The 11,271-nt window shown below is 38.7% G+C and overlaps 1 pseudogene; it reads right to left on the reverse strand.

Annotated features, from left to right (window-relative positions):
- Positions 1–6,930: 6,930 nt before the first annotated feature.
- On the reverse strand, positions 6,931–7,901 carry LOC132007764 (heterogeneous nuclear ribonucleoprotein A1-like; annotated as a pseudogene).
- Between the last annotated feature and the right edge of the window lie 3,370 nt (positions 7,902–11,271).

Below are 11,271 nucleotides of genomic sequence, written 5' to 3' on the forward strand. Positions count from 1 at the left end.
TCATTATATTTAACCTTATTTTTTGTATATACATAAGTTTTTCTCTCTTTAAAAATTTGGGATACAGTTTCCTCTTAACAGACCAAAATACACCTTAAATCTAGGGTATGACTTTGTTCTAGATTCCAGCCTGATCACATTCTCTCCTTTTTTTTCTTTTTTAAATATTTTCCTTCTTTTCTCAACCAACTTCCTATCTTATCAATTCCTTTTTAAAAATATTTTTAAATGTTCACCTTTACAGTTTTATTCCATCCTTTCATCATAATCATACATATATATATATATATATATATATATATATATATACACACACACACACACACACAAGTTTTTCTTTCTTTAAAATTTTGGGAGGCAATTTCTTCTAAAAGACCAAACTGCACCCAAAATCTAGTGTGTGCTTCTGTTCTAATCAGCAACCTGATCATACTATTTTTTTTTCTTTTTGTCCTATCTTCCCCACCCCCCCCCCCCCAGTTTTGGGTCTCTTCTGATATGTTTAGTGTATATTTTTCTGGGGTCGTTTTTACCCTATTTATCTCTTCTTCTCTGGACAAAGTGACAAAACAAAATCTCACCCCCCCCAAAAAGAGCTAGAGGCAGTACTGACTCCCAGGAACATAATCAATACCAATATTAGTAAGATGTCAGAACTAGAGTTCAGAATGGCAATTATAAAGATACTAGCTGAGCTTGGAAAAAACATAGAAGATACTAGAGAATCCCTTTCTGGAGAAACAAAAGAACTAAGTCTAAATCAAAGAACAAGTCTAAATCAAAGAGTATTAATGAGGTGAAATAAAATATGGAGGCTCTAATTACTAGGATAAATGGGGCAGAAGAGAGAATTAATGATATAGAATACCAAATGATGGAGAATAATGAAGTTGAGAAAAAGAGAATAATAAACAACTACTGGATCACAAGGTGAGAATTTGAGAGATAAGTGATACCATAAGATGAAACAATAAAACATTTGGGATTCCAGAAGAAGAAGAAGAACGAGAGAGAGGGACAGAAGGTATATTGGAACAAATTATAGCAGAGAATTTCCCTAATTTGGGGACAGAAATAAGCATCAAAATCCAGGATGCACAGAGAATCCCCCTTGAAATTAATAAATATATGTCCACACCCCATCATCTAAATGTAAAACTTACAAATCTCAGTGACAAAGAGAAAATCCTGAAAGCAGCTCAGGACAAGAGGTCTGTAACCTACAATGGTAGAAAAATTAGATTGGAAGTAGACCTATCCACAGAGACCAGGCAGGCCAAAAAAGGATGGACATGATATATTCAGAGCACTAAATGAGAAAAATATACATCCAAGAACACCATATCCAGCTAGACTGTCATTGAAAATAGGAGAGATAAAACTTTCAGAACAAACAAAAATTAAGGAATTTGCAAACCAGTCCTACAGGAAATATTGAAAGGGGTCCTCTTAGCAAAGTAGAGCCTAAAAGTAACATAGATCAGAAAAGAATAGAGACAATACACAGTAACAGTCATCTTATAGGCAATACAATGGCACTAAATTATTATCTTTCAATATTTACCCTGAATGTAAATGGGTTAAATGCCCCAATCAAAAGACACAGGGTATCAGATTGGATTAAAAAAAAAATAAGACCCATGATATGCTGTCTAAAAGAGACTCATTTTAGACCCAAAGACATCTCCAGATTTAAAATGAGGGTGTGAAAAACTACTTATCATAATAATGGACATAAAAAAAAAAAGCTGGGGAAACAAAAAACGAAAGCTGGGGTGGCAATCCTTATATCAAACAAATTAGATTTTAAGCCAAAGAGTATAAATAAGAGTATAATAAGAGATGAGGAAAGAGATGAGGAAAGGCACTATATCATACTTAAATGGTCTGTCTAACAAAAAGACCTAAAGATTTTAAATATCTATGCCCCTAACATGGGAGCAACAAATTATATAAGCCAATTAATACAAAATCAAAAAAACACATTGATAATAGGAGGGGACTTTAACAACACCCTCACTGAAATGAATAGGTCACATAGGCAAAAGATCAACAAGGAAATAAAGGTTTTAAATGACACACTGGGCCAGATGATCTTCACACATATATTCAGAACATTCCATCCCAAACAACAGAATACACATTCTTCTCTAGTGCACATGGAACGTTCTCCAGAATAGATTGTATCCTGGGTCACAAATAAGGTCTCAACTGGTACCAAAATATTGGGATCATTCCCTGCATATCTTTGAATCACAATGCTTTGAAACTTGATCTCAGTCACAAGAAGAAAGTTGGAAAGAACTCAAATACATGGAGGCTAAAGAGCATCCTACTAAAGAATGAATGGGTCAACCAGGAAATTAAATAAGAATTTAAAAAATTCATTGAAGCAAATGAAAATGAAAACACAACTGTTCAACATCTTTGGGATGGAAGAAAGGTGGTCTTGAGAGGAAAGTATATAACAATATAAGCCTTTCTCAAGAAACAAGAAAGGTCTCAAGTACACAACCTAACCCTACATCTAAAGGAGCTGGAGAAAGAATAGCAAATAAAGCCCAAACCCAGCAGGAGAAGAAAAATAATAAATATCAGAGAAGAAATCAATGAAATAGAAACAAAAGGACAGTTGAACAAATCAATAAAACTAAGATCTGGTTCTTTGAAAGAATTAATAAGATGGATAAACCCCTGGCCAGACTTATCAAAAAGAAAAGAGAAAGAAACCAAATTAATAAAATCATGAATGAAAGAGGAGAGATCACAAGCAACACCAAAGAAATACAAACAATTATAAGAACATATTATGAGCAACTATATGCCAGCAAATTTGACAATCTGGAAGAAATGGATGCATTCCTAGAGACATATAAACTCCCACAACTGAACCAGGAAGAAATAGAAAACCTGAACAGACCCATAACCAGTAAGGAGATTGAAGCAGTCTTAAAAATCTCCCAGCAAACAAGAGCCCAGGGCCAGATGGCTTCCCAGAGGCATTCTACCAAACACTTAAAGAAGAATTAATACCTATTCTCCTGAAACTGTTCAAAAAAATAGAAATGGAAGGAATACTTCCAAAGTCATTTTATGAGTACAGCATTACCTTGATCCAAAAACCAGATAAAGTCCCCACCAAAAAGAATTACAGAACAATATCCTTAATGAACACAGATGCAAAAATTATCACCAAAATACTAGCCAATAGGATCCAATAGTACATTGAAAGGATTATTCAGCACGACCAAGTGGGATTTATTCCTGGGCTGCAAGTTTGGTTCAACATTCACAAATCAATCAATGTGATACAATACATTAATAAAAGAAAGAACAAGAGCCATATGATCCTCTCAATAGATGCTGAAAAAGCATTTAACAAAATACAGCATCCTTTTTTGGTCAAAACTCTTCAAAGTGTAGGGATAGAGGGTACGTACCTCAATATCATCAAAACCATCTATGAAAAACCCACAGCAAATATCATTCTCAATGGGAAAAAACTGAGAGCTTTTCCCTTGAGGTCAGGAACATGGCAGGGCTTTCCACTATCACCCCTATCAGCATAGTACTAGAAGTCCTAGCCTCAGCAATCAGACAATAAAAAGAAATAAAAGGCATCTGAATCAGCAAAGAAGAAGTCACACTCTCACTCTTTGCAGATATGATACTTAATGTGGAAAACCCAAAAGACTCCACTCCAAAACTGCTAGAACTTGTACAGGAATTCAGTAAAGTGTCAGGATATAAAAGCAATGCACAGAAATCAGTTGCATTTCTCTATACCAACAACAAGACAGAAGAAAGAGAAATTAAGAAGTCAATCCCGTTTATAATTGCACCCCAAACCATAAGATACCTAGGAATAAATCTAACTAAAGAGACAAAGATCTGTACTCAGAAAACTATAAAGTACTCATGAAAGAAATTGAGGAAGACACAAAGAAATGGATAAACATTCCATGCTCATGAATTGGAAGAACAAATATTGTGAAAATGTCTATGCTACCTAGAGCAATCTACAGATTTAATGCAATCTCTATCAAAATACCATCAACTTTTTTCAAAGAAATGTAACAAATAATCCTAAAATTTGTATGAAACCAGAAAAGACACCGAATAGTCAGAGGAATGTTGAAAAAGAAAACCAATGTTGGTGACATCACAATTCTAGTCTTCAAGCTCTATTACAAAGCTGTAATCATCAAGAGAGTATGGTACTGGCACAAAAACAGACCCATAGATCATTGGAACAGAATAGAGAGCTCAGAAATGGACCCTCAACTCTATGGTCAACTAATCTTCGACAAAGCAGGAAAGAATGTCCAATGGAAAAAAGACAGTTTCTTCAACAAATGGTGTTGAGAAAATTGGACAGCCACATGTAGAAGAAGGATACTCGACCATTTCCTTACACCACACACAAAATAGACTCAAAATTGATCAGAGACCTCAATGTGAAACAGGAATCCATCAAAATCCTTGAAGAGAACACAGGCAGCAACCTCTTCCACCTCAGCCACAGCAACTTCTTCCTAGACACATCAACAAAGGCAAGGGAAGGAAGGGCAAAAATGAACTCTTGGGAACTCATCAAGATCAAAAGATTTTGCACAGCAAAGAAAACAGTCAACAAGATCCAAAGGCAACTGACAGAATGGGAGAAGATATTTGCAAATGACAGACCAGATAAAGGGCTAGTGTCCAATATCTATAAAGAACTTATCAAACTCAACACCCAAAGGACGAATAATCCAACCAAGGAATGGGTAGAAGACATGAACAGACACTTCTGCAAAGAAGACATCCAGATGGCCAACAGACACATGAAGAAGTGTTCAACATCAGTGGGCATCAGGGAAATACGAATACAAATCAAAGTGAGATACCACCTCACACCAGTTAGAATGTCTACAATTAACCAGTCAGGAAAGGACAGATGTTTGTGAGAATGCAGAGAAAGGGGAGCCCTCCTACACTGTTGGTGGGAATGCAAGATGGTGCAGTCAGTGTGGAAAACATTATGGAGGTTCCTCAAAAAGTTGAAAACAGATCTAACCTATGACCTGGCAATCGTACTACAGGGTATTTACCCTAAAGATACAAGTGTAGTGATCCAAATGGGTACAATGCACCCAAATGTTTTTAGCAGTAATGTCCACAATAGCTAAACTCTGGAAAGAGCCTAGATGTCTGTCAACAGATAAGTGGGTAAAGAAGATGTGGTGCAAATACACAATGGAATACTATAGAGCCATCAAAACCCCCATGAAATCTTGCCATTTGCAATGACATGGATGGAACTAGAGGGCATTATGCTGAGCGAAATAAGTCATTCAGAGAAAAAGAATTATCATATGATCTCTCTGATATGAGGAATTTGAAAGGCGGTGTGGGGGATCTTAGGGGAAGGGAGGGAAAAATGAAACAAGATGGGACCGGGGAGGGAGACAAACAATAACAGCCTCTTAATCTTAGGAAAGAAACAGAGGGTTGCTGAAGGGGAGGGGAGTGGGAAGAATGGGGTGCCTGGGTGATGGACATTGGGGGAGGGTATGTGCTATGTTGAGCACTATGAATTGTGTAAGACTGATGATTCTCAGACCTGTACCCCTAAAACAAATAATACATGCTAATTTTTAAAAAAAAAGGGAGAGAAGGAAAAAAAAATACCTCAATGGGATATCACCTCACACCAGTCAGAATGGCTAAAATTAACAAGTTAGGAAATGACAGATGCTGGTGAGTATGGGGAGAAAGGGGAACCATTTTACACTGTTTTGGGGAATGCAAGCTGGTGCAGGAACTTTGGAAAATAGTTTGAAGGTTCCTCAAAAAGTTGAAAACAGAGATACCTCCATCCCAGCAATTGCACTATTGGGTATTTTGTAGTGATCCAAAGGGGCACATGCACCCCAATGTTAATAACAGCAAGTCCACAATAGCTAAACTATGGAAAGTGCCTAGATGTCCATCAACAGATGAATGGATAAAAAAGATATGGTACACACAACGCCATCAAAAAAAATGAAATCTTGCCATTTGCAATGATGTGGATGGAACTTGAGGGTATTATGCTAAGTGAAATAAGTCAATCAGAGAAAGACAATTATCACATCATCTCATCAATATGAGGAATTTGAGAAACAAGACAGAGGATCATAGGGGAATTGAGGGGGAAATGAAACAAGATGAAACCAGAGAGGGAGACAAACCATAAAAGACTCATAATCTCAGGAAACAAACTTAGGGTTGCTTGAGTGGGGGTTGGGGTGGGGTGGGAAGGATGGGGTGTCTGGGTGATGGACACTGGGGAGGGTATGTGCTATTGTGAATGCTGTGAATTGTGTAAGACTAATGAATCACAAACTTGTACCCCTGAAACAAATAATACATTATATGTCAATTAAATAAAAAAAAAAGAAATTGTGTCAGTCATCAACAATCTCCCAACAAGCCAAAGTCCAGGGCCTGACAACTTCCCAGGGAAATTCTACCAGAAATTTAAAGAAGAATTAATAGCTATTCTTCTTAAACTGTTCCAAAAAAGTAGAAAAAGAAGGAACACTTCCCAACTTACTCTTTTTTTTTCAGACACATTTATTCAGTGTCATGATTAGACTATTACATTTAGCAATCAACAGCATGGGTAGAAATTAAAAAAAAAAACTACATTAAAGCCCTTTGTTGGAATGTTTTACACTTTCCACAGAACAGAAACAAATAGCCTGTTATACAATTAGTCACAGATTCAGTCCTTGAGTTTTTTGCCCATACACATGAGTACTGTCTAAAACATGTCTTCTCTATAGCAGCTAGGCCCTGCCACCGCTGTGCTTGGCTGAGTTCACAAATCTGTCGTAACCTGTGGCTTCCCTGTCACTTCTCTGGCTCTCTTCTCCTGCTAAGCTTTTGTTTTCCCGGCAGTATTTAAAATGTTCTGCCACTAACATAGCCACTGCTGCTTCTGGAACTGCCATAACTGCCTTGGTTTTGTAGTTTGGCAAAGTATTGGCCTCCACCACCATAGAAGCCAGGGCTTCTGCCTCCAAAATTTCCTCCTTTCATGGATCTAAAATTTGAGGATTGATTGTTGTAATTGCCAAAATAATTATAGCTTCCACCACCTCCAAAGTAGCTTCCACCATTACTAAACCCATTATAGCCATCTCCACTGTCACCATATCTGCCACCGCCTTGACTGCCACCAACACCACCTTACCCACTGAACTTCCCTCCATGACCAAAGTTGCCATTCCCACCAAAACCACCTCCACAACCACCAGCAAACTTTCCAATACCACTTTGGCCTCTTTGGCTGGATAAAGCACTAGCCATTTCTTGCTTAGATAAGGCTGTCTTTACTTCATAGTTGTGGTCATTCACAGTATGGTATTTTTGAATGACAATGTTGTCTACAGTTGTCTACAATGTTGTCATTAAATGTTACAAAAGCAAAACCTCTGTTTTTGCCACTGCCTCAGTCATTCATGATCTCAATCACTTCAATTTTCCCATACTGTTCAAAATAATTTCTTAGAGATGATGTTCTCCAGTGTCTTCTTTAATGCCACCAACAAAAATCTTGTTCACAGTTAAGTGGGCACCAAGTCTTTAAAATCTTCTCTTGAGACAGCCCTCTCTGGTTCCACAACTCTTCCATCTACCTTGTGTTGCATTGCATTCATGGCTGCATCCACCTCCTCCAAAGGGGTGTACATGGCAAACCCAAAGTCTCTGGAGTGCTTGGTGGTTGGATCTCTCATTACCACACAGTCCGTAAGTGTTCCCCATTGCTCAAAATGGCTCCTCAGACTCTCATCGGTTGTTTCAAAGCTCAAACCTCTGATAAAGAGCTTCTGCAGCTGTTCAGGCTCTTTGGGAGACTCTGACTTAGGCATGACAGTGGTGGGAGGGGAGATTTTAATGATGCTTACTCAGCAGAGTCCATGGGCAGAAAGGAGTAATCTAACAAATATATCTTTTCCCAACTCATTCTATGGGGCCACCATGCCCTTATTTTCAAAACCGGACAAAGACCCCACTAAAATGGAGAGTTAAAAGCTAATATTCCTGATGAACATGGATACAAAAATTCTCAACAAGACACTGGCATATCAAATGCAATGGCACATTAAAAGAATTATTCACCACAATCAAGTGGGATTTATTCTTGGGCTGGAGGCCTTGTTCAATATTCACAAATCAATCAGTGTGATACACTACATTAATAAAAGAAAGGATGAGAACCACACGATCTTCTCAAAAGATGCAGAAAGCATTTTTTAAAAAGATTTTATTTATTTATTTGACACAGAGAGAGAGAGATCACAAGCTGGCAGAGAGGCAGGCGAGGGGTGGGGGGAAGCAGGCTCCTTGCTGAGCAAAGAGACCGATGTGGGGCTCGATTCCAGGACCCCGAGATCATAAGCTGACCTGAAGGCAGAGGCTCAACCCACTGAGCAACCCAGGTGTCTCGATGCAGAAAGTATTTAATGCCATTTTATTACTTGTTTTCTTGTTGTTTCTGGAGATTTTCTCTGTTCCTTTCTAGTCTGTGTCACTTTGGGTCTTTCTTTCACACTCAAAGAGTCCCCTTTCATATTTCTTGTAGGACTGGTTTAGTGTTCATGAACTCCTTTAGTTTTTTTTTTTTTTAAATGTCTGGGAAACTATCTCTCCCATTTTGAATGATAACCTTTGTTGATTTATTCTTAGACAACATATTATAAGCCCTAAGGAGTGAGTATGGAAGCAGCTGAAATGTCAGCAGCATTCCTGGTCTCAGGGTGTTGAATGCAATGACCCAGTAGGAGCAGGATTCCACAACCCCCGGGACAGGGCAAAAGGGAAAAGCTATGAAAGAATGTAATTCTTAGTCTCCCCTTCTTGCACCCAGTGATTGCTAGCCCAAACATCCTGCTCCTCCCTTATTCCATGACTGACTCCCTGTGTGTCTACATGTAGGGGAAAATGCAAGCCTGCTTCAAGATATTTGCCATCCCCTTATACTCTTTTCCTACACTTGGAGGCATCTGTCTTTGCATTTCTGATAAAAACAAAACCAGAATAAAAGCTATGTGCAGGGTTCAGCTGCTGCTGCTCTCCCTTATAGAGGCAGCCCTGCACCGCCCCTCAGACTGGTGTCTGAGAATTTTATTTCAGTGCATGACATTTGGCACACAAACAGGGAAGTTTTCAGGGCTCGATAGAGTCCTCATCCACAGTATGGGGTGACATTTGGATCCTAAGGGTGTTACTTTTTCAGGGCTCAATGGAGTCCTGAGCCACAATGTGCAGTGACATTTGGTACCTAAGGGTGGAACTTCTTTAGGACCCGATAGAGTCCTCATCTGCATGTCACTCCTCAAGCCTGAGAAAAGGAAAAGGCATCCACTCATCCAGGTAGGAACTATAGGCACTTGATTCCTGTGATGGAGTGACCATTGAACTATTTTTTTCTTTCTTTCAGGTGTGCAGTATTTATTTTTGATTTCTCTCTGATCTATTCTTCTGTCTGTTATAAACCTATTAGTCATGGGAACATCTTTAAGTAAGCAACAAGTTGCTTATAAAAAGCAGTTACATATGTTGATACATTCTATAGGATGCAAAGTAATAAAAATTTAACATAATTTTTGTCTGTAATATATCAACACTGCCCATGGTAGCCACCTGAAGGCTATTTTTTGGTTGAGGACATGGGCTTGGGCATGGACATGGTTGAGGCATGGGCAAAAGGCTATAAAATGCATTGGGTCCTGTTAAAATTTTTCATTTGCATACATGGCATCTTTACCAGATTGCTATCCACTCTTTAAAGAAAAAAACAGCTTGAACTAGTTGGTAGGATTTTATTCCTCCCTTTCAAATCTGCCGCCACTGTCCCCATCCTGGCAACAGCCCCTAAGACCCAAAGGAGGCTCCAATATTATCCCCTAATAAATTGCCTCCTCCTTTGCACTCTCTAATAGCAAAAAATAAAGGTGTCAAGAGAGAGTACCTTCTTTTCCATAAAAAGAAAATGTTATAGGAAGCTCAAAAACAAAAAGGCTTTATTGACACATTTCCTGTCCTTTAAGCCCAGGAACAAGCTCCACAGCATAATCATTTTGTCATTCTAGGTCTTCAAAAAGCTCCATAAGAATTGTCCATATGATTGGAACTTCTCTCTTTTTCAGTTCCCAAGAACTCTCCCTTGGGATGCCCTTTAACTCACTAAAAACAATCTGAATTGCAAAATTTTAAAAAGACCTGATTTCCTTTAACACTGCATGGCCTCAATGAAATCTATAAATTAAATCTCTTCTGCAAAAAATAAGGCTCTACATCAGAACCCAGACGTAAGGGTATCTTGCAAAATGTGTTTGCCCAAATATGTTTGGCTGGTAAACTCTCTCCTACTAGACGATAATTATCTAAATAGGCTTCCTCCAAATAAACCCAGGTTGCTGGAGGAAACACAGGCCCCTCTAGCAAAGGGGACACTGATTCTTTCTCTCTGTCTCACTGTTCCTCCTAATAAATGTGGGGGCTTCTCCCTCATTTCCTGGGTTAATGGCTATAGTTGGAACCCAATATATCTGGTTAGTCTACCTCAGGACAGAAAGTTTACTAAATATTCCCAAATAGCTGCCAAAACTCCCTTTGTTTCAGGTAAGTTCCCTCTCTTTTCTGGCCTGACATGGACTGCCTACTTCCATTTTGATGGAAAAACAAAAATCTACGTCTGCTCATCTAGCAGAGCTGACAGGCTTTAAACTGGGAAACTTTTTCTTTGCCTTCTGGCAACACTCTGCCTCTTCTGCCTCTCCTCCTCCTGTTTCTGCACTACCTTGGTGCAGGCTCCATACATGGCTCACTTCAGATTTCCCCATCAGTGTCTCCAGTAAAAATTGACAATGGGAGGTAAACCCAATTACTTCTAAAAAAAGAAATTCAGGTCAAACATTTGGTATTTAAACTAACTTAGGTTTGTTGGTTTAATAAAATAAACAGATCTTGGGGCGCCTGGGTAGCTCAATTTTAAAGCATCTGCCTTTGGCTCAGGTTATGTTCCCAGCATCCTGGGGTCAAGTCCCGCCTTGAGGTCCATGTTCAGTGAGGAGCCTGCTTCTCCCTCTCAAGATCCCTCTGCTTGTGTTCCCTCTCTCTTTATTTCTTTGTGTCAAGTAAATAAATAAAGTCTTTTTAAAAATCTTTAAAGGAATAGCATGGAGGGCATTAGGAGAAGGAAGGGGAAAATGAAGGGGAAGAAATTGGAATGGGAGA

This window comes from Mustela nigripes, chromosome X (assembly GCF_022355385.1).
Source record: "Mustela nigripes isolate SB6536 chromosome X, MUSNIG.SB6536, whole genome shotgun sequence".
Lineage (NCBI taxonomy): Eukaryota > Metazoa > Chordata > Mammalia > Carnivora > Mustelidae > Mustela > Mustela nigripes.